Genomic DNA, 25,851 nt, shown 5'->3' with positions numbered 1-25,851 from the left:
CTTGAGATTCTTTTAGGAGAAGAGAATTTCGTTTTATTTGAGTTTTTCGTTTTTCGTTCCATTGCTCAACTACTAGAATGGCACTGCAATCAGCCTTCTTAAGAGGTTTTACTGATCTATTTAATCGTCACAGAGGATTTTAATTAGTTAAATGAAGCCATCAGAAGCGCTTAGAGCAAGAAAAAATTTAATCAAGCCATTGTTTTGATTTTATTCGGCTTTGAAAGAGAATTGAAGATTAGTTTCTAATTTGTTTTGATGGAAATTAGTTTTTAATTTGAATAAAAGGAAATAGGCGGAAGTGTGTCTGTTTTATTTTTGGGGGTTTTTATTGAGAGGGCTTATTTTATTCATATTTAAGAGGAATGAATTTGATTTAAACTCATTTGAATATTTATTAACTTTTTTTTATATTTCAAGCTGTTCTAAAATTTTTCTAACAAATTTCATGATTATTCTAAAAAAAAAAAAAATGAAAAAAGATACGAGATAATTCCTAATGAAATTTATATGGATAATTTAAGCATAAAAATGTTTTTAGTGTTTTTATTAAAAAGTGTTTCTTAAAATATAAGTTCGTATTTATATTTTTTTTTAGTGTCTGACACATTCTGAGCGATAATTATTTCCTTTATTTTTCATAATATCATAACTGCATCCCTCAGTTTAGTACAGCCTAAAATTTGGTTTCTTTAAAAGTATTTGACTTTATAATTAACAATTTAATTTTATAAATTAACATTATGCTTTACTATTTTTAATAAAAAACAAATGTTTTTTTAAAAAAATTACATTTGAAAATAGGATTTTAATGAAAATGAAATTATTACATTTAAAAAATTCTCACAATTAAAAAAATCATACAAAAATTATATTGCATTGAGGACAATGATTAAATCTATGGTTCTAAAAGAAGATAAATGATTAATTTTTTTAAAATTAAAAATAATTTAACTAAAAATTATACAAATAACTATTAAGAAGTATTTAAAATAAATCTTAAGTGATTTTAATAATGCGTAAACAAAATGCAAAATCAACTTTAATTTGCGGCAAATTACATACTTACATACAATCTGTTATAATTCAAACAATTTTACTGATAAAAGCATGTTTGTGATTATTTTTGTTATATAAATAGTTGCTAGTATTGAACTCAACAACAAAAAACATTGACTTAATTCCAGGGTCTCATAAATTTCAGCTCAATCTACACTAACGTAAGAAATTTTACTGGAAGAAGCATGCTTGTGATTAATTTTGTTAAACAAGTAGTTGCTATCATTGAATTCTCCCCCCCCCCCCAAAAAAAAACAACAACATTGATTTGTTTCAGGGACAGATCAGCACAATCCATTTAAACTCAAGATAGTTTACTGAAAAAAGCATTCTTGTGATTACGTTTAGTGTACAAATAGTTGCTATCAACAACTAGAAGCATTGATTTAATTTCAGGGACAGATAAGCACAATCTGTTCAAACTCAATAAATGTCAAAGAAAACATGCTCGTGACTAGGTTTGTTGTACATTATATAGCAGCTATCAATGAATATTTGTTCAGTTATTTTTACACAAAAATACTTTCTGGGTAAAATATAACCGTTTACAGAGAAACATGAGAGGAAGATGAAGTGATTTTAGTTCACTTAATATTCACGAGAGCCTATGTTTGACATTTTTGACAAGTAAAGTAACAAGTGGAGCTCACTCAAAGGTTTTCGAACAAAATGATTAATAGCACCTATAACCGTTTACATACTTTGTCACAAAAGCGAAGTCAAACTTCTTAAAATGGTGGATTGGATTATGGTTACTCTCGTTCCAAAACACACGATAACTTTGTTGCCATACTTCCCTGCCATTGTTGACACGTTTTAGAATCCAACTCACAATGTACTGAATCAGATGGTATATTTTTTTGGTACATCAAATGCAAAGCTTATTAAAATGGTTATGAAATACTAGTGAAATTTCTCAGATCATGTAACTTGGTTTTACTTAATAAAGGTAAATTTCTAATTATGTCTACCGAAAAAGTGAAAGAAAAAGTCTAAACAGAAATATCAGTATAAAACGGAGAAGAGATAACTAATAACGCTTCGCGACTGTGAAAACTTTGTTCAGTATGCACGAATAAACCATCTACACAGAGTTTAGAATTTTATGCTTAGTTCCTGAGAAATTAAACTTAAAAAAAAATTGCATTTTAAAAATTATATTTCTCAGGGACTATTCTGCTGTTTCTCTTAAATTTTAATATTCGCCATGAAAAATTACATTTCCGATCCTTAGATCAAAAGTTATTCAGATTGGCTTTTTTTGCGCACTACATATACTTAAAAAGAGTTATTATCTGGTAATTTCATGCAGACTTTTATTAATAATAATAATAATAATATCTATATATATATAACAAAGTAGAATGACTAGTATAATGAATAATTAAGGAACTATTTGATTTCATTTTTATCTCACAATTTAATTTCAGTGGATCAAACGCCTGACTTCCAGAACTGATAACATGTATAGCTTCGACGTGCTCAATTCTCAACTACACAACATGCATTTAATGAAGCTTGCATGAAAGAGTAAAGGACAGCCATCCTTTTAAAGGGATAACATGCTTAGACCATCATATTATCTGGGATCAATGATGGAGGAAAACAGGAATTTTTATCCCTGATCACATGGCATTTGTGTTGCCTTCCAGCCTGTTCGAGCAGGACATTCCTTTACACTTGACATTAGACCATGCCTGGCCAATAATTGCATTCGTCAGAGCAAGGTACGGCATTTAGTTCCTTTTCCATAATGGGCGTCTCCTGATTTCCCGGAGCCTCATCAGGAGAAGCCATCAGAGAGAATCCCAAAGGGAAATGGGCCGGATCTTCCGGATTTTCTGACTCAACAGTAAGGAAAGACCGCTTGATCCCTGGCTCTAAGTGTCCGAACCATGGTCCCGATTGCAGCTTTATTAGAGCAGGCACCCGGTCATCAGTGATAAGACGTTTTCTGGACCTTCAATTCGTTAACCCGGATTCAGAAAGGTGATACCCTTAGGGAAAAAAAGAGAACATTTTTTGTTCTTTCTTTTTGTGGGTTTTTTTTCTGATCAGAGGAGAGTTCGGGATATTTTCAACATCTCTTTTTGATAAATGGGACTTAAAGGGGATTTATAGTAATGAAGTATAAGAGAGAAATGAATGTGTAAGTCTAATGGCAAAGCTTTGATACTTATTTGATTTGAAACAATGAAAGAGAAGAAATGAATTGGGTAGTAAATATACTTAATGTTACTTTTTTTTATATTTTTGATGGAAATATTTGGTTTAAGACGTATATTTATTAAACTTGAAAGTAATAAACTAAAATCTCAAAAACAGAAAAAAATTTCTCAAAATTAAATATTATATGGAAATAATGATCAAGTTCCAAAGAATTCGTAAAAATTCAGAAACAAAAGAATAAAAGCTTTAAAAATAGCAAAAATAGTATCCATCATGCAGAATACTTTAAAAAGATATGCATGTAAAATCAAAAAAATAATTCGACAATTTGGAAAACAAACTGAATCTAACACGGCACAGCAGGCATAATTAGAATTTCATAAAAATAAAGTTGAGTTATTATTACTGAGTTCGTTACAAAATTGCATTAGTAACTAAGAAATTCAGACTCCAGTCCGAAGAGACTAGGGTTTGATTCTCGAACAGCGTTTCCTGTAACACCGTCTAGTTTCCTGTACAACGGGTACAGAAAACTAGACGAAATTTCCTTCCCCTACAGATCTATGTCTAAATTGAGGAAGCAGCCTCAAGAAAAGGGGGTGCTGCCATCTATCCGTGAGGTTCTGATCCAAGAAGCACTTTCACCATTGCGATGTTCGCTTGTAAAACAAAAAGTGTTCCTTTCTGACTTAATTCACAGAAAACCAATGATTGTCACGGTTGGCTTTTTCGAGTGCCATTAGAAGCCACAACAACAAGGAACAAATCTATTCTTTGGCAAATATACTCACAAAAGAAACTACAACAAAATAAGAATTGTAAAGAAAACTAACCCTCCGAAAAATCTATTTATAACAATCTAGTTTTTTTTTATCTGTTAAATATATTGAAAGGGTTAAATAAGGTCGATAAATTTTTTATGCGCCTTTTAAATGAATCATTAGTCAGAAAATGAATATGATTTTGGCATTAAACAATGTTGATGGTGTTTTCAATTTTATTTTTTCAATATTCTTCTTCTAAGCATATTCAATAAAGTAATGGACAATAGGTTATCAAAATAATTTCCCCACAAATGATGTTACTAATGTCGTTAATGCAAGTGGAAATCTGATTTAATGATTCTACTACTAATGTTAAAGAATTTGTCTTGCACATCTCTTTAATCACTGGGAGAAATAATAAAAAAGGAGGTAAAAAATTGCTTCGTGAAAATTAATGAATAAAATGCTTTCACCCCCGAAACTACACGACCCAGAAACGCTAAAAAACTGAAGTAAATCATTTTTGGTAATTAACTAAAATCTATGTCTGAGTTTTTTTCGTTATTTTTATTATTTTCAAACAACGTTTCGGTTACTTAGAGTTTTATTAGTCTGAATATTCTCAACAATGGTGTTAACTATTGCAGTTATTATTTCAGAAGTCATTACTTTTGTCTTTTGGGTTCTTTTACGTTGGAAAAAACGAAAAATCAATGAATGCAAGAGGCGAATGTTAAGTAAAATAAAGAAATAAGTATTTTATTTTCTTTGAACAACTTTGGCGGGCATTAATGTATGTTTGTTTTTAATCTCAAAATGTTTTTATGTATTGTTTCTGCGTAGTTTCATCACCACATTTTTATTAATTAGTTTACGTATTAGTAACGTATTAAGAATTTATCGCCATTTTATCACTAAATAGGATTTATCGTCACATGATACTTCGAAAATTTTATGACTAGCTGGAGATCTCAAATTTCTACGGGATCTCTGTGCATGCTTGCAATACAAATACAATAGCAACTTTGTACCTGATGTCATTAAAAATAAAAATTGTTTCCCAACAAGCGAAATTTATTTCTAATAAAAAAAATTAACAACTCTATGACATTAACTAACTAGCCCTCACAAAACGTAAAAGAAAAAAAATATCATTAAAATAAATTTTAAAATCTACGTTTTTCAAGTAACTAAAAAAGAGAACATAATATTATCTTTTGCACCTAAAATATAAAACGTAGGGAGCATAACCTTCATTGCATACTTCGACCACCAACGAAAATCACCCCCACCTCTTTCAAAAGTGATGATTTTTCTATAATTCATCTGATAAAAACTTAATTGATACTGGAGAAATTTATTAATTCAGATCGAAAGATCTGGTAAAATTAAATTTTTAAAGACAATAAATGTAAATTATCTGATGCAGTATAATATAAATCATATGATGCTTTATAATATATATCACATGATGCGATATATTAAACACGCATATAATTTATTTATCATTCTTTCACAAAGTCTGCTTTAAATAACAACAAGTTCACTGTATTGGATATTTTCTTTTATCTTTGTAGATAATACAAGACAGTTGCGATGAATAATTAATGCGAAACGGCAGAAAATGTTTTATTATTAAATTTATTTTTGATTAAAATGCAAAATGCAATAGGAGACAATTATTAATTCAGTTGGAAAGAACTCGCAAAATTGAATTTTGAAAAAGAATGACTTTAAACTAACTATAACTAGTCTCAAAATAATTAGAAAGTTATTAATACCTGAACAGGTGGAATAGAAAGAACTCTTACTAGAGAGCAATTTTTTAAAATGTAAGGCATTTGAAACTATGTTAAATAATATAGGTTTTGTAATAAGTTGTTAGCATTTAATTAACCTGCATAAAATATTTAGTTAACAAATAGCTATTATTATAATAAAATGAAATTAATAAACGCTTTCAATTTAAAGGAAAATGTCAGACTCAAATGAAAAAAAAAACTGAAGATACTTCTTATGGGGTATTATATTTTAATTATAATTATAAAACTATGTGTTTACATTATGAAGTATTAAATTTAAAACTGGAATTATAAAAATATTTAAGTTATTTAAGTATAGCTAAATATCTGATTCTAATATATATTTCTGAACCAATGTTTAAAATGAGCAGTTAATTAAAATGACTGCACAAAGTTTTCATTAGAAATAAAATTAAAAATGAATTTTTAACTAAAAAGCTTTATGTTAGTACATTTCACATGTATTTTAAGTGTATAATTAATTAGTAATTTCTAATCAGTGAATTTCTGCTTTGTAGTACGCATTTTTCTTAAGGTTTTCAAAATTAAAATAATAATAATAATAATTGGTTATATAAATTAACTGACAAAAAAACTTTTCAGTACATAATAGGATACTATTATTGGAAAAAAAAATCTTGGAAACTAAATGTGGAGTTTCAAACAGCCAGCTAGATTGCGCAAAACTCAAAGTAAAAGTAAAACAAAGAAAAAATTTTAGTAGATAAGTATGACTAGTTTTCTTTGTTAATTTTTCCATGTGCGAATCCGTGTTAAAATTATCTATTAACATTTTTTTCTTTGATAATTTAAATAATTTTTCTATGTGCTAATCCATATCGTGCAAATCCGCTGCTAAAATTATTTGCAAAACAGGCAATTTATGTTTCTCTTTTCTATTTTATATTTTTTCTTAAATAAACATCTATCTTCTAAAACTATTTACAATCAATTTTTAAAATTATCCAGTATAATATTACCTTGCTCACATCCATTTCGGGCCCATCCTTGGTAACTAACAAATCAAAACTCAGAATAACAAATCACTTCAGCAGTGCAGTAAGAACGACACTTTAAAACCCTCTTGTTACACTCAATTTGCGCTTTTGTTTTCATCTTTTATTTTCATATTTTGTAATCTGGCAATCTTTCTGCGAAAACATTTTTAAATCATTCTCGAAAAATATCCGTCCATGTAAGTTGTTCTGATTTTGCTACTCGCTTTATAGTCCCCCCTTTTCAATGTTTTTTCTTTTTCTTTTATTTTATTATCTGTTTTTACATGTTTTTTTTACTTATTTTTTTTTTACTAATTTTAATTTTTGTGATCTATTTTATTTGTTGTTATTTTTATAAAAAATTTTTTTGAGTGCTCGTCACACTATTGTATTAATATATTTTGCTTTGGCTTTATTGATACAATATCAGAAAGCACTCTTTTGCGGATATAATCGTGTGGGCTGAAGAAAAGATTATATCTTCTTTTTTTCCGGTTTTTTAATTAACATTTCATTTTTTTTTTAATAAACTGCTGTTTGTTATTTTTTACTTATTATTTCCCACCCCCCTTTTTTTCATATGTCTATAATTTTTCTTTGTTTTATTCTTCCTTTTGAACTTATCTAATGAGTGCTGTTTACTTGCAGTTTAAACGCAATAAATGAAACTTATTGTTTTTCTTAACTTTCTTAGTGTTTTCTTGTATTTTTTTATTTATTATATATATATATATATATATATATATATATATATTTGTCATAAAATAACGATGCATTAATAAAGAAAAGTAGTTTTTTTGAATCTCCAAACTGCCCCAAAATGTTTTCTTTAAGCATTTGAAGAAAAAAAAAATATTTAAAAAAAAAATATTTCTCATATAAGAATAACTTATCGCGGTAAGTACGGGGAAAATCATCTAAAAATAAAACATATCTTTACACGCAACAACATTTTAAACTACGTAAGAATTCCATCAACCTATCTACGGTCGCCAAGGGCACAACCTTGCTGTGCCAAGGAAAAAAAATCATCTTTCACCTTCATGAAAATAATAAAAAGGCGCACTTTTTCATGTTGAGAGAAAAAAAAATCAAAGAAAAAAATATATACTTCCGGATATGTGTATATATATATGTAGAAAAAGAAAGGTACGGAAGTTTCTAGTCCCGATGGAATTTTCTTTTGGGAGCATCATCATCTGTGTTATATAGAAGAAAACCGGGAGCGTAAGAATCTATTTTTAAGACAGTAACTTTGAGAGCATGTGTATGCAAGACTAGGCATCAGTCAGACTGTTTTCTGTCTGGAGTAAAACTGCACAGATAGGGTTGAAAAATGTTAAATTTCAAAAGTAGACGTCTTTGGTATAGAACACAAACAGGAAAGTTGAAGTTATAAATAAACTCCAGAACAATATTTTTGATAGAATTAATGTATAGTTAAGTTAAACATTATTTCATTTTTATGAAATTGAGAAATTTATCTTTTGAATGGAAAAATAATGGAATTTATGTAAAAAATTATTAAAATAATTTCTTTTTCATAGAATAATTATGTAGCAAAACGACAAATTCTAGAACATATAAAACAAAATCGAAACCTTAATGCTTAAAATAAAAAGATCGAAATGTTTTTTGTACTGTAATTAAAAAATAAATTAAAAGTAGAAGAATTTACGTTGATTCATATTATAAATAAAGCATTTTTCTTTCGATATGCCAGTGTGTATTTATATTGCATAATTCCAAATAAATGAAAAGTATTGAGAATAAATAAAGAGAGCTAAATTACCTTGCTTAATAATGCTCTAAACAATGATGCATAAAAATGGAATAAGTAAGGAGAAGTTTTGTTTTTTAAACTAATTTCATGTTGTTAAAAGGTGCGAAAATAATTACTTGAAAAAATTTCAATTTGATAAATTGGGATACATTTTTCAATTTCTGTTTTTTTTTTTTAAACTTGATCATTCATTTTATTTAAAACTAATTCAGAACTTGTGAATAGCAAATATAAATTGGCATACGGGTATGAAATTACGTTTCTGCGAAATGCTTCTTTTCTTAGATATTAATTTCCAAATAGTTTTTTGAGTTGACCTTCCGAACAATTTTATTCAACGTTGTTCCATTCAGAGATAAGGTAACATCTTTAATTGAATGCCTTTTTCATAAAAGATATTTTTATTACTAATTTCTTTTTTGTTTTTGGAAAGATTTTCCAATAATTATTAAAGCATTTTCAAATAATTTTTTAAAAATAAATTTTTTTAAACATCTCTATATATAATCTTCTATACCAAAATTTAAGCCTTTAAAATAAAAGGTTGAATAAGAACTATTTGAAATAGTAATTTTATTAATTAAATATATATATTCCTTTTTTTCAAATAAAAAGATACGCACCTTTTTATTCATTGAGATGAAAATAAATGTCAAACATTAGTAAAAAGATATTAAATTCAATAAAATTTTAATAATGTTTCATTTCCTGGAGCGTTTAACAGTTCAATAATAATATGCTTCGTCAGAAAATTCCCGCGAGTTTTAACAATTCTAGCAAATATGTCGTTAATGTAGCGAATTTATTCCAAAAACGAAAACACTCGCTTATTTTATTTACATATAACGATTTCTCTAACACCACACCTCAAACGTCCCGTCTTAAAAACACCTCTAATCAGAACCGTGCTTTAATTTTTACGCAAATAATGCTACCAAGAGGTAAAAGTTTTAACAATTTGTTCCAAAGAACACGTCCTTATTCTTCCACTGGGAATAACACAACCGCGTTCGAAAATGAATGAGAGAGTGAAGAAGAAAGGTGAAACGGAAAAGAAAAAAAATATAATTCTTTAGCCTGAAGGTGTGAGAAGGCCTAACAAGAACCATCTCTAAGAATCAATTCTTTTTCCACATTCTCCCGATTTTCTCTTAGCTCTTTCGCCATGAAGACAACGGAGTTTTGGGAGAAAAATTACATGGTAGTTTGGAGAGATCAGAAGGTCGGGTCCCCAGGGAGGCTAGGTCCGAACTAGGAAGAAAACAGTTTTAGAGACGAGAAACACCCTATTTCTTTGGCTTTGATAGAACATTCGAACTTCGATAGTCTGTTTACTTTTGTTTCTGGTAATGGAAAAGTAAATGATGGGATCAGAATTTTTTAATGCAAATTCTTTAAAAACATATATTTATACATTTTTTATTTGTATGAAATATAATGTATTTTTGAGTTTTCTTTTTATACATTAAACAACAGAACAATACTGTTCAAAGTAATTTTATATGATTAGCGATGATAAACTATTTCCTAGGAGATTATAAATTTTTCTATTATTGGTAAAGATGGCAAACATTTTTCTAAAATTGGAAATCGTGGCAAACTATTTTCTAGGATGATAACTAAAGATGAAACAATTTTTTAAGATTGGCAATGATAGCAAATAAATTCCTATTGGGGATAACAACAATTGATTTCTAAGAATTAGTGACAATAACAAAACATTTTCTAGGACGGGAGATAATAACAAAAATTTTATGATATTCCTTTCAAGTTCAAGTTTTCGTCAGTTAAAAAATTATTTAGTTTATTTTTTTTATAGTTCGAAGTAGAAGGAGTGAGTATCGGAAAATATAAGAAGGTCTAACAAGAAAAATTCCCAAGGATTAGTGATGATAACGAATAATTTCTTAATCTAGGTGCAGCAACAATTAATTTCTTAGAATTAGTGATCAGAACATGCAATCCTACAAGAATTTTAGAAGATAAACAACTTGATAAGTTTATTTTCTTATAGTTCGCGACAGATTTAATTAAAAAAATTACAATAACATGACAATCATGATAACACATTTTTGATGGATTATTAGTAGAAATCTAAAACGATCACTTTTAGGTACATATAATATATCGATGTTTGTCATAAATAGCTGATTTTATTTTCTATTTCATTCATTTAAATAAAGTCTAATTATTGAATTTTCTCAAATGAAGCAATCATTTTGTTTTTAAATACATGAAAAGTAATTCTTATTCCCAAAGTAGAATGAATTCCAATAAAGAACAACATATCAAGAATGTGTATCAAGATGCTAATAAACAGTGATTAATTTTAAATTTTTAACAAAAGAAACATTCAAATTTCTGGAGATTAAATTGAAATAATTAGCCTGCCCAATTTATGAGCACCGGCTCCTTAAATGAGAAAAAGTAACATATCGTTACATTAATTAATACATAAAGCAAATTTAATGAATTCCAGCTTTAAGTACATTTTTGATACTTTTAACGAGAAAAAAGCTTTAAAGCGTCATTTAAAAGCAATATAATGGCAGTAAATGATCTAAGTAATTTTTAGTAGTTTGACATATTTTTAATATTGCCTTGTGTTTCCTTCATTTTCTACCAACGAAAAAAGAATCTGTAATATTCATTATTTTCAAAGACTACAAAAAAGCAATCAAGAGCATTATAAATTGTAACTTATATTAAATAGTATTCACTTTTTATGCCTGACTAAAAATATGGATTTTAGCTAATTTTCTTCATAATTAAATTATTATGAAGAGTTTTAATATAATTCAAGAAACTAAGAGCTTGTAACATAAATTTAAAATATTGAACTTGAAACAATTTTTTAAAAAAATAAATAAAAATTACTCCCAAGTTTTATTGAATACTCTCAGAAAAAAAACTCTCACTTTTGATTATTCAGAAATCCTTGAAATGTTATTGCTTTAATTTTGATAATCATCGTCAAAAAATCACGTGATTTGTGACAAAACGCGAACTCTTAAATACATGACAAAACCATTTCCTCAATTCAAAATCTCAACCTAGTGCATTGTGGGTGATTGGTAACTATGATGATGAGAATCGAATCAATTCTATGCAGTCGAAAATAAAAATACGAAACAAGCCGACCGGTCTGTAAAATGGTAGGAATTTGGCTTCGCACGTGAAAGATCAGGGGTTCGTATCCAGTTTAATTCATTGAATTTTTTAATCTGTTCTTCTTGCGTTGTTTGGGTTAGATTGATCCACCTATCTGGTATCCACTATAAAGTGATTATTAAAAAGCTTGATACATTGTACGCGCTACGAGGTTGCTACGAGGGGGAAAAAAAATAAAATGACGAAATATTTCTTTAGTTTTGACGAAATTTGTTTCCTCTAAAATGTCACGGTAGTTATTTTTTTACTTTGACGAAATTTTCGCCCGAAACATGTACCAGAAATTGGTTTCATCAAAAACGAAAAAAATTTCATGAACCTTGAATGTCTATTTTTTTGCAGTGTAGCACTTTTCCCTTTTAAATAAAACATTTTATTTCGAAATCAATTTGTGGTAAATTAACTAACTTTTTTTCTTCTATTTCATTCATAACAAAGATTTAAAAGCCTGTAGAATTGTAGCAACAAATGCTATGAATCTATGAAAAATATTTCATCCCATATTATTAAAAATACAAACGCAAAAAAAACGCCGTATTGTGGTAACTTTAAATTCTTTTTTAAACTCTCAAATTGATGCGTGAGATTTATTCATATTTCATATAGAAACGCATAAAAAATATTCAGTACAAATAAAATCCAGAACTTGAAGTTTGATACGAGTTCAAAATGTTAGAATAGTTTAAAAGGTTCATTGTGAATAATAAATATGTTTTGTTGTGTATATAATCATTCTTTTGGTTAGAATAATAGTTTTGTTTCGTGAAAACTGGCTTTCTTTTAGCTATTTTACTTCTTTTCTTCCTTTTTTAAATAATAAAAATCTCAATTCTTAATTGAAACGTGATATTTTTCAGGAAATAAAGTTTCATATTTCAATAATTATCGGAGGTAAACATGATATTTGATTGTTTGTATTTTTATACCGTCTAGACTTGTTTTGCGTTATATAATAATAGTTAAAAGCACTAGGTATTTTTTTGCATCTGATAATTGTTAATGACAATTTAAAATTGCATTTGTCATGATAATTCTGGGATTTATTTCAATAAGTATGCCGCGAGCAGTGATTAAATGGTCATACATAAAATAATAATATACTTCGTATTCCTTCAGAATGAATGAACTTCGATCGTTATCTGCAAAAAATGAAGCAATTTATAAATGTTTTTTAAAAAAAATATATTTCAAATGTTTAAGACTATTTATTATGTTGTAAAACTATATTTCTTCTTACTTTCATAAAGTTCAATGAAATTACGTTTTTTTTCACAGTTCAACTAAAATGGCCGTTTAAATTATAATATCTGAGATTTTCATTTTCCAGTAAATAATTACACGCTAAGATTGAGTGTATTGAATTTTAAATAAAATTCATTTTTTTTTCGAATGCAGTACATTGCACGCAAATCTCTAACTTTCATTCAATAAAACTAGTTAGAATTAAAACCAAAAGAGATGTAACACTGGTAGAGAGGTCTTGCCAATTCTCCAAACGCTCAGTAGCGTGGAGGTAGAAAGTTCAAATCCCAGTTATTCTTTTTGCATTTTTCTAATGACTTAATGACCTTCACTAATTTGTGCTTTCTTGACTTAAGCAGTAGTAGTACTTTATTTACATCGCACATGAGCAGCATAATGGGTTATTGGTGACTGCCTGGAAAACATCTCTGAGGATGACGCGAACATAGCTGTCACAATTTTGATCCTCTGCAAAAGGAATGGTTCCAGTGCTTTGGAAGCTCGCTGTCATGTACTGAAAATCGATCATCTTATGGTAGAACAGTTAATCGAAGACCGATACCGTACATCCTCAGTGCCTTTCCTGGTCAAAGAGGTCACCCACCAGTTCACTGAAAGCTTCCAGTGATACTTGACTTCTTCCGTTATGTATTGTAATCTGACACGTCCTCAAGAAGATAAAAAAAATTGTTGATAAAATTTCTACATGGATCTTTGAAAACTTACTGCTTTGCCTTTCTAATTTAATATTTTGAGAACAGAGATCCTCTAAAACAATTGTTTATTATATATAATTGAAAAGATAAAGAGGTGAAAGAGGTTCGAATGTTTTTCTAGAAACTAAGTTTTAAGTTCTCCTAGCTTAATCTAGTGGGAATCGTGTCTTAACGATCTGTCTATTGCAGGACTGACAATGACTTTCAAGTTGATTTTGCAACTACCCAAAATGCTATATATGTATGCGTATCAATAAGTAAATGAACTGAACAGCATGCCAGTACAATGATTTATAATTGGCTCTCTATCTGTTAGCTAGATAATATACAATAGATACAAACGAAATAGTCTATCTTATAGGGCATTTTATTCTTTTTCATGAATAGAATTTTCCTAACCCCCTATTTACTTCTTCAAAGTTGTTCCAATTTACGCATCCGACAAAGGCGGACGCTTGGGGTTGGAACAAATAAATTTTCTTTTGGTATGTCCTTTTTCCCTTTCTTTTTATTTTCCCCTTTTTTGTGGGGACAAATCCTATCAAAGTAAATGGGCCTAAGATTATCCTTTCATAGCCTCACTCGCGGCCATAGCTGGAGACGCCAATTTTCTCTTCGATAATTACATTTGGGTGCTATTCCCGCTTAATCGGTGATTGTTACGCGAAAATCGAAGACCAGAAGAAAATAAAAACAACGCCAAATAAAAGAAGTTGGAGGGAAAAGAAGGGATTTTTCTTATGTATGATTAGAAATGTGTTAGTTTAATATTTTATGATGCGCCGATGAATAGTCAAAAGTTTAGCACTTTATTCTGCTTCATTTTGCAAAGACATTATTTGATTTTACTTCATCATATGTTTTTTTAAAATAAAAAATCGTATAAGAAAATTTCCAGTAATTTCTTTGAAATTGATTACAAAACTGTATAAATGAAACATTTTAATTATCATTTGCGTGTATTTTAATATTTAAGTAAATGTTAACAAATGAAATATTAACTCCAAAAGGTTACTTAAAAGGCACTAGTAACGATCTTAGTTGGCAGTTAGGTTAGGTCTAAGATACTGAAATGCAAATCAACATGTTAAGACATTAGTGGAGAAAATAAGTAGAATTATGTTTCAATAAATATTTTTGTAAAAATAATGAAATAAACATATAAAATAAGCGAAGATAACGATAAATTATTATTAAGGTGTTTTTATAAATTTTCTTTTAAACGATATTGTAGATCGTATAATTGAATGAAGATTTCATTATTACAATACGGCTTGACTGTACCAAAGATATACAGTTTTACGTGGCTTAAGGATGTTAACTTAACAGCGTTAAATAAGAAGAATGAGGAAAAATCAGTAGTGGTTTTATTTTTATTTGACATGTATTTCAACATAGCTGTTCAGTTGTAAGTATAATCTAGAGTCCCTTTAATTGAAGTCAGAAAGTCAGTTTAGTTCATTTTTCAATAATGGCAGGCTGATATTCCGGTAACCATAGATAAGCACAATGAATAGTAGGAAGTACTACATCCGATTCATGCATAACATTTAGAATGTGGATGTGAATTCTGATTTTAAATGATTACGTGATCTATGTTTATGAAATTTCCTTTTTTTAGTCGTTATCATATAGTTCATAGTAAGTACTCAATCTTCACTATGTGATAAACAGAGAAATGCAATATAAGTCGTGATAAAATGCGAGTATTAAATCTGATACATTTTACTTAAATATTAGAATCCCACTTTTTTTAAATGCAAATGATACATTACATTCAAATAAATGAGAATAGAAATATTTTTTTATAAAGAATGCTGATTGAATGCAAATAATACAATGCATTCTAAGATATAACCATTAGAATTTTTTCTTACAAAGAAAGCTGAATGAACGTAAATAATACAGTGCATTCTAAGATATAACCATTAAAAGTTATCCACATAAAGAAAGCTGATTGAATGTAAATTATACATTCAATTTGATAGCATTGAAAAAATATTATTTTCAATTATGAATGTTAGTTGAGTGCAAAGATTTAATTACATTCTGACACATAAGTTTAATTTTTAAAAAAATAAATAATGAATTTTGATTGAATGCAAATGATACTTTGCATTCTGACAAGAGAAAATTGAAAAGAGAAGAACGACTTTTAATGAAACTTACATTTTATTTAAAATGTTTTTCAACGAAGTAAAATAATACTTCTAAACAACATTTTTTTAAAATTACACTTTAAACAAATTACAACGAAATATTATTAATTAAGAAATAGAACATTCAGAAATAAGAACGTTAATTAATAATTAGGAAGTAAAAAAAACACATATATAGTTTCAATGGTCATTGAAATATGAGCATGCCCTGTTCGTACCTAATTTGGCGACATATACTATTATATAAATGAGCGTGACTCACTCGATAAAAGAAAATAATAGTCCAGTTTCCGTGTGTCAATCCAACACACCCACATTAATTGGACATTTGTCTCCCATCGCCCCAAAATGTTCCAACTGAGAAACAAATTTATTACTAAAAGCTACAAATGGACGATAAAAGCCCTACATTTCCTTTACACAACTAAGCACAAATTTCATGACCAGTCCACCTTTATGCTGTTATTTAGTTCTAAAAAATGCATTTCTTCTCTTTTTATTTATATTAAAAGTATATTTCTGTGTTATTGAGTGTAAGACTGTAAAAAAAAACTATGAAGTAAAGAAAAAACTGTACTATAATAATGGAAAGTTCAAGGCAAAAACTAAATTTTCGTTACTTTCAAAAAACAGTTAAATTTATCTTCATGCAATGGAACGTAGTTTCGGGTATATTTAACAGTTCAACAATTTGAAATTCAATTATCAGTTAGAATATTAATGATATAAAAGTTAAAATTTCGTAAACAAAAAAAGAAGAGTTTTGGAAAAGTAATATTAGTTTTCTAAGAATATAAATATTCTCATAGAATACCGATATTGGCATAAACTATCAACATTGTCAGAGATAATTAACATTTTCTTAGAATATTTTCATTCTCATAGAATATTAATACTTCCATAGCACATTAAATTTAAATTTATCACAGAATATTAATATAAAAATATTAATATTTTCATTATAAATTATTAAGATCAGTAGTGACAGGATAGAAAAGAAACTTCTTAGACAAAGTATAGAACCTTGTTGTAAAGCTTTATTTTCTTTCGCTAAGACAATAAGTTTATTTCTCACCCATGAAAGTTTTTTGAATACCAAAAACGAACATCTAAAAGTATTTTAATATAGCACACAGAGTCGAAGATATTGGAGAATGCTACAAGATACAATTTCCTTACATTCTGCAGTATCAAAATTACAACATCATTCACCAGACTTGAATAGAATGAATTTGTCTGTTCAGTTCGTCTTGTGGATGATGGTTTGTGCTAAACCTCATTGAACTTTGGCACACAAAGAAATCTTTTGCAAGAAGTTGGATAGATAAAATAATAGTACATGAAATAAAATTAAAATGTTTTTTAAAGACTTAAAGGACTACATAATGACCGAAAGTTATAAGAGATAAAATTTGTAAATAGGGCTCCAAATGCAAATGTTTTCCTGTTTATTTGAAGCTATACTGTAGTTTTTTTTTAAAAAAGAATCAAAATTGTAGTGTTTTAATCGGAAAGTTGTATCTAGTTATAAAGTTAATTTAAAGCAATATTTTCATCCCAAAAAGTTACGAACCTTCAGACCAGATTGACTTCTTTTGGTGACTATTCTTAGAAAACGATTACATTATTCAGATATGACATTTACATATAGAGTGATACCATATCAGACGGACCAATTTAAGAAAATTATTTTTTACGAATATGAATAAATTCTTTTTGTGTATTCACATTTGGAAATAAAGCATTTTAGGCTTAAATATATATTTCTAATATATTTTTGACGTATATATTTATTGACGAAACGGTGTAACTGGAGATTTTCTTTCTTTAAAATGAGTTATAACGAAAGTTAAAATAAGTATTTAAACTGAAATGAGTTAAAAAGCTACTAAATATTTGAACTGCTACAGTGTTTGGAAAGCAAAAAATCCTGGGGGAACAAAATTAATGACAAAGTATCTCTGATGCTTTGTCTAAGCCACAGTGATGAATGTACCAGAAGAACGACACACATGAGAAGGCACTTTTTTCGGACTCTTCTAATTTCTCAATTTCTGCATCAACAAATCTCTGAATCCCACTCCAGACGGAACCTTTTTTTTTCTTTCCAGAAGCAGGCTGAGATGTGCAGCCAAGTCTAACCTCAGCTGGAGGATACTCTACCTCATCTTTGGGGAGGAAAAACAGATAAAGAAAATGTGCCAAAACTCGAGGGAAAGTCTGGGGACTAAAAACAGTAAACAAGAAAAGGAGGGTTTGGAAAAGTTCCGATCCAATTGCCTTGTCAGGGTTCATTGACAAGAATAGGTTACCAAAGTCCTTCCCTATCCTAAAGATCATCCAGGGGGACGAGGAAGGAAAATTGAGTTGGCAGAGTTTTTGGAGTGGGCTCTTCTGGGGAAAAGAAGGAGCTTGGACCCTTTTCCCTCTGTTCAAAAAGATCTTCTCCACCCTTGCTTAGGATAGAAGTAGAATGATTTCAATTCCTCTGCATTACACCGAGAACGAATGATTATCGCCTTTAAGTTAAGGATTCTAGTAGTTTTAGGATTTAAAGGCAGCCTTGAAGGGATGCATAGTTTTAAGTTGGTAGTGACTTATTGGATAAGGGATAAAATTTGTTACAAGTGATGATGCAATATTTTTACTGCAGTAATATACCCCACGGCTTTTTAATCTAATTATTTCGCAGTTTCTAAAATTTTTATTCATTTTTACTTGCGGTTGAATAGGTATATAATATAAGTTCTATGAATAAAATAGCATTTTTTAGAACAAATTTCAGTTCAATAGATAGATTACAATCTTTACAAAATTTAATAATTTTTAAGTTCATATCACGGTATTGAATGATGATCTTAATCAGCAAAACTAGGATTATCTCCTATTATCCGAATTAATACTGGTTGAAGAGGTATATAAAATATAAAATAAGTGTGAGGAATAAAATAGTGTTCGTTAATAAAAATTTCAGTGCGACATAGAGATAAAAATTATTAAATATTTTAAATATTGTTAAGTTAATATCATGGCATTGATTGATAAAGTTAATCATCAAAAATAGGGTTATCTTCTATTATTCGAGTTAATTAATCATACGCTTCTTTACAATCATTGTTATATAATCAAAGAAAAAAATCATTCTTCTTGGTAGTAAAAAAAACATATTGATTAAATGACTACAAAAATGCATTATTTCCATTTATTTTTGTTTTTTTACAATTTTTGAATATGTAATTATTTTTCTTCCTTACAAAATTTGCATAATTGTATATCAAAGTAACTTATATCCGTATAATTAAAAAGTTAAATATTGTAAAGTCAGTTCCAAATATATTTTGCGTTTTGTTTTCAATGAAAATGAAAGATTCAATTGGTAACATGGGCTTTGATCTATGATAAATAGCTTGTTTTTATGAGAACCGTCTCAACTCGAACGCTGTTATAGTATAATTACTCGCAATATTACTTCAATCAATAGGAAATTAATTAAAATTCAAAGCATATAAGGCTACAGATAAAAAAAACTAAATTGATTGCTCCAACCAAATGTAAAGTACAGTCGATTTGCACAGTTGCTATAGCGTGATTCACTACTCTCTAACATTAATCAATATCGGAAAATATATGGTTATTTCTCGCTGAATTCGAATTGGAATATCGTAATTATTCTGCGGGTCGCAATCGTTAGGTTGAAAAGGGAAACCTGGATACATGTTAATTTTAAATGTACGAATGCATAAACACAAATCTTATGTTTAGATGTGAGTAATTATATACTGGGTATACTTTGTATATTTATGCAGCTTTGTTTAAACCTTTACGCGATGATACTATGTATATTGAAATAATAACTTGTTTCGAACTTTTGTAAATATATGTATTTGTAAAATTACTCGATATGCTGTGAAAAAAATTATTTACATTAACATACAAATTTTATGTGTAATATTTTATCTGTCTAATGCGTTAAAGTGTTTATAGTTATAATGTTATTAAAATTATCAGTTTCATCATGATCAGAAAAAATAGCAATTCCATTGCAATAATTTCGGGATATACAGATGTAAGTTAAATTTACTGAATTGTAAGTTAAATTGAAGTAAAAATCATTCTCCCACACTTACTACAATACCAATTTCTAGAGAAGGTAACAGTAATTTATTATTCTATTAATTCCACTAAATTAATACCAGTTTAAACCCATATTAAATAAGAGTGAGGCAGCTTTGATGGAAATAAAATGTTATTAAAATGGGTTTTATATCTCTGAATTCTTAGTAAATGATTTATTTAGTTTATAATTTAAATTTGTGAAAATTATTTTTTTTCGTGTTTAAAACTTTGTTTTGAGCATAAAATACTGATTAATTTATTACCTGGTAAAATGATTTTATCTTATACTGAGAAAGATAAATATAGAGCTAAGAGATTGATATATGCTATAAATACAAACCTCTTTTTACAGTCATTATTTTTTCTACATTGTAATGCATAAAATGAGAAAAAATTGTGCTTTTAAGGAGAATGACTTTACATTATCCGTATTTTACAAAAATATCAATTAAAAAAAAATGATGGTAGAGTTTTTTTTTTTTTTAAATTAAAAATTTTGAATAAAACTACACGATTATTTTTCGTCACTTTACTGATCTTTGTATTAAGTAATAAAAAACAAATTTAGAAATTGAAAACAAATGCAATTAAAAACAAATGAAACAATTAAATTTAATTTCAAATAGTTCATTTAAACTAAGTGCAATTCTTCCAACATCCTTCAAGAGAAGTTAATATAAATTCAACACACTGTAAGCATTAACTAACCCACCAAACACCATGCAATCAAGCAGAAATACATACAGGAACCCGACAATGCTTAACTTCTTTTACGGTCAACCTAATACAGAAGGCTCAAGCCTTAGTGCACCGTGAATACTAACTTTTGCAACATTTCATAGCAATATAAATTGCAGATTTTAAATTTTTAAAAATATCAGGAAATTTTTTTCTAATCAAAATATGAACTACTAAATAACCATACGTAACAAAAGCTTATCATTTTCTTTCAAAATTGATCTGAAGTTTCCTTAAGCAATTTAAAAACTTCCACTACACAATCAAACTATCTAAACCGGACGCAATTCTTTCAAATTTACTCATCCTTCACCATCAAAAAACTTTTTTTTCTTTCCAAAAAGTAAAGATAAGCTCAACCCACTGCAAATATTGACAAACCAACCCAACAGCATACCATCAAGCCGAAACCCGACAGTGCTTAATTTCATTTCTTCATTAATCACAGTCAAGCCTTCGAGAAGGTGAATGGGGCTTTAAGCCGTTTTGTACCCTGTTGTGTGTATAAAACTGTGTCAGCTTCTTAGTGGGCGTATTTGATGCACAGGATCTCCCTTCGTGACCAAGAGAATCTGGCGTACATTTCAGCAGAACCGGTATGCCCAATCTCGGAGTTAGTTCTTCAACTCGTGCCCAGGGTTATGTATCGTGTCAGAGAGCAGTTAGAAAGCACGCGACCACGTGGGTCACACACCCTTTTCCACTTTGGGGATGGTGCCTCTCGTTTACCCCCATTTCTTGGGTCTCTCGACTTTAGGGAAGTGTTGGAGTCACTGAAGATGCCGAGAAGAGCGTTAAATGATGCTTTTCTTGGGAAGTTCTGCTAGACTTCATTTATTTTTACTTATGGTTTGTGTTATTCTTAAAGACGTCTTGACGTTGTTTTCTTTGACTTTTTTTTTCCGTTGAGGAAATATGTGGTATAGTTTGGGAGTAAATCAACCGTCAGAGACTGTAAATTTAATATAAAAGGTAAATGACTAATAAAAAAAATTCAACGTTTCTTGAAAATTCAACAAAGATCATGTTACATTTCAAGTTACTATTAACGTATACATGGATTTACTATTTGTTGAATAATCAAAATTGTCTAATCATATATTTGCAATGCGGGGTAATTTGAAAATACTTATTTTTTAATTTAAAAGGCAAATAGCTAAAGAAACAATAATTTTTTCTTCGAAATTGAACTAATAGCTATTACAATTTGTTGAATTATCTAAAGTTTTTAATATATTAATATAAAATATTATTAAAATTCTACAAATAGTGATTTGTTTTTCTTTTTATTAGATATTTGTAAAATAGGAAAAACAGTAACATGTAGGTGGAGAATTAGAGTAAATTACAAAATACTAATTTTTTATTAGGTTTTGATATTAAAAGAGATTTATAAATTTTACAAATAGTGAAAACATAATATTTTATTTAATAACGCTTGAAATAATTTTTCTGCTAAAATAGTTTTTTAAAAAAACTGAACATTTTAAAACGAATTTACATTTTTACACTTGCTTACCTTATTTCGCATTTACTATCCGCAAATTTTTTGGCTTTTGCTTCATGATAATATAAAATTCACATGCTGTGTAAGGTAGATATAACTATATATTTTATGAAATTTTCGAATCTTTCAATTAAAAAGTATAATGAAAATTAAATTGAAAGCTAGTAATGCTTATATCTATATTTCTCGTGAATTTTAAATTATTGAAATAAATATATTAATGAATTCTATAAAAATGACTGATAACTTTTGATAACAAACGGCAGTATTGATATATTGAAATTAGCGTTTGCTACACTAACAGCATATTAAAAGTTATTATAAAATAACAGTGTAGCATTGAATGGCAGTTATAAATTGTTACAAATTACCATTAGCAGTAAAGCTAGGCTTTAATTTTTGTGAGTCAAAAATCTTGCAGATAAATATAAAAAAACGAGTAGATTAACAAAGTTAAATCAATGAAGCACTAACTACTAATAATGCAGTTATCCTTCTTTACTCGATTGGACTTATCTGATAAATTTCTCTTAATTTAAACAAATCAACAGCAATCTTTATAAATTGTTTTCAATTAAACTCACCTAAGTAGCAACAAATGGGGAATTTATGAGAAAATTTAATAAACATTCTTAATTCAGATAACTTCATTCAATCGTCAGGTGCTTGTAACATGAATGAAGTCAGGATGAACTAAACAACGCGTTCTTATCACTGATAAAAACGCGTTACATTTCTGCAACGTCATCGGTCATCTCCTACTTATTTCATTCAACGCTAGTCGTAAAGATTTACTTTCAAACTTTATTTTTATCCTAATCGGAAACAAACTGTTCAGTCGCAATCGTGTGAAAATCGCCAAAGAGTTCGATCCTCAGTAATATCTGTCACAATGTTTACAAAATCATTTCCCGACTCTCACATCCTTTTTTGAACAGGGCAATCCTTGCTTTCTGCACTCCGTAAAGATAGAGAAAACCGTTTAAAATAAGTGTTTTCCTGCGATGACAATAGAAAGATAAGCAATACTTGAAAGATGTTTCTTTTTGGTAACTGTACTGAGAGTAGTATCTGACAGATGGATTTTTTTTCCTTCTAAGGCTACAAACGTCTCGAACTTTTATAAATATTTTGCAGAGCAGACTTTCTTTGTTGAACGGGATCAGATTAAGGAGTTTTTTTTTGTTTTGAAAATCAAAATTAAAAACTTCTCTAGTTAGATAGATTTTCAGAACTGAATATCTATCAAATGGTATCAGAATATCCAGACAACTAAAGGGGAAAAGTAAATGCTAATTAAATAAAATATTTTTTTTTTCATGACAAAAAAAGCTAATTCGAAAAATGTTGTTACTTTAACTGTTACTTAACTACATATATATATATATATATATATATATATATATATATATATATATATATATATATATATATATATATATATATATATATATATATATATATGTATATATATATATATATATATATATATATATATATATATATATATATATATATATATATATATATATATATATATATATATATAAACACAAATAATAAAATAATATAAAAATAATGTAAAATAGAAAACTATTAATGGGAAAAAACCAAAAGTCTTCCTCAGGACACTTTTTTTGGTATAATTTAATGCGATATTTCTGAATAAAGAACAATTATCCTAAGATAAAAATTATTCTTTATAATGTATATATATATATATATATATATATATATATATATATGAATAGTTCCATGAATTATTGGATGGTGTTTACCCATATAAACCAAAACTTGTCTAACAAATTCCAGGTAATCCAGTCGAACGGTGTTATAAACTAAACTTGACTTTGGGATGTTTGATCATTATAAATATACAGAAATAATACTCTTTGAATAAAATTACATGAAGCAAAAGTTTATAGCAAGATTGCAATTCTTACATGGCTTTAAAAAAATTTTACAATTCTTATAATGTAAAAAATAATGTTTACAAAGTTTAAATATAATAAATTCTATAAATTAAAGAAAAGTTCTGTAAAAATAAACATATCTAAATGTGACAAAAAAGTATAACCAAAAATTCTCAAATTTATTATAAATGTTCAAAAACAAAACATTTTCGAGTAACGTAAAACTTTACTACCGAAATATTAAAATCTGTATAAGTAAGAAAAAAAAATAGTTGATGCGCTGACATCGCCAACTTGCGCCAAATCAAACAGAAAAAAAAGCAGTAATATTCTATGGCAAAGGTTAGATACATAAAAGTGGAAATATGGAATACTTTATGTATTTCGAAGCAAAAAGTAAAAGAGAAAAATCCTTTGTGATCTAAATAACGGTTCAAGTTTATTTTCAGAAAAGGTTAGGTAGTTGAAATGAAAAATTCTCTTACGCTGTAAAAATTTGTTGAGTAAGGAACACCTCTGTTTCATGTGCTGGCGATGTTGTAGCATTAGACCTTTTCTCCTGTTATATATATAACTATAACAGTTGATTTATACATTCCAAGTGTTTTAGAACTCCGTGATGGTACTTTTTATTGTTATTTTTTGAAGGTGAGGATAGAGGGTTTTCTTTTATTGTTTTGTAGATAGGTTTTTGTGATTCTAGGAATACTGGTGCATGCTACTTAAAATATTTTTTCGACAGCTTTGCTTTAATTACTGTTAGTGATTTTATAGAATTTTTAAGTTAATTTGTAAAAAGTCAGCTCATAATAAAATATGTAATAGATAGCGATAATTTGTAAATAGATAGCGTATATAAAATGAATACTCCTAAGACTTGAGACGGAAAGATGTATTTGCCAATAGTAAAAATTCTTTTGCGTGAAGATATTTTAAGTGAAAAAAGTTGACTAGTTTCGAGCGCCCAAAACAAAGCGCTCAGTCTCTAAACTTAGCACCAGGAAATATTGTGGTACTGAAGTATAATATATGGCTCAATTCGGTTACTTTGCAACAAATAAACATTAAACTACAAATGTAACAAAACTTAAAAATGGTGATTTATATTAGGATAATTGCAATTCATTTTTTTAATTGAACGAAAGTTCACACTAAGCCTTTTGTTAAGCCTTTAACTTTAGGCTTTTCGTTTAAAACCGATAATTTGGAATTCATTAAATAAATGCTTTTGCTTTTTGGACAAGATATTGGAGGATTGCAATTGCGATTTGTATGGAAGGTTCAATCACTTAGTAAATGTCTGGGAATATTTTTCAAGCTTCCGATTTTGCTACATCGCTAAAGAACATGTGACTTATTAATCAGGTGTTGTTTTCGTACATTTTTGAGATGAAATGTATGTTTTAGTTTCGGAGCTGACAAATTACAACAAACGTGTTTTGATTAATTCACAGCGTAATAAAAGAAGCGTAAAATAGAACTTTTTCATTTGCGACAGTTATAAGATATCAGAAAATATAAAAAAGGCCAAGATTACTTATGTTTTTCACTTCATTTATTTGTAAGTTTTGACTGTTTTTATTTCATTTTATATTAAAAATTTATATCATTGTAATATTTTTTGGTATTTCTGGTATTTTATGTGGAATATTTAAGTGATTAAAGGTAGTTTCAGCACTAATGCAGATAATAAAGCATAAAACACCATAAAAAT

At 28.1% G+C, this 25,851-nt stretch overlaps 1 protein-coding gene across 7 annotated transcripts in view; it reads right to left on the bottom strand.

The window, feature by feature from the left end:
- Positions 1 to 25,851, bottom strand: part of LOC107440397 (irregular chiasm C-roughest protein) — a 441,495-nt gene that overhangs the window by 274,972 nt on the left and 140,672 nt on the right. The window lies entirely within an intron of this gene.

This window comes from Parasteatoda tepidariorum, chromosome 8 (assembly GCF_982258835.1).
Source record: "Parasteatoda tepidariorum strain Cologne lab strain chromosome 8, Ptep-v5.0, whole genome shotgun sequence".
Classification (NCBI taxonomy): Eukaryota; Metazoa; Arthropoda; class Arachnida; order Araneae; family Theridiidae; genus Parasteatoda; species Parasteatoda tepidariorum.
This window is presented reverse-complemented; position numbering and strand designations above follow the sequence as displayed.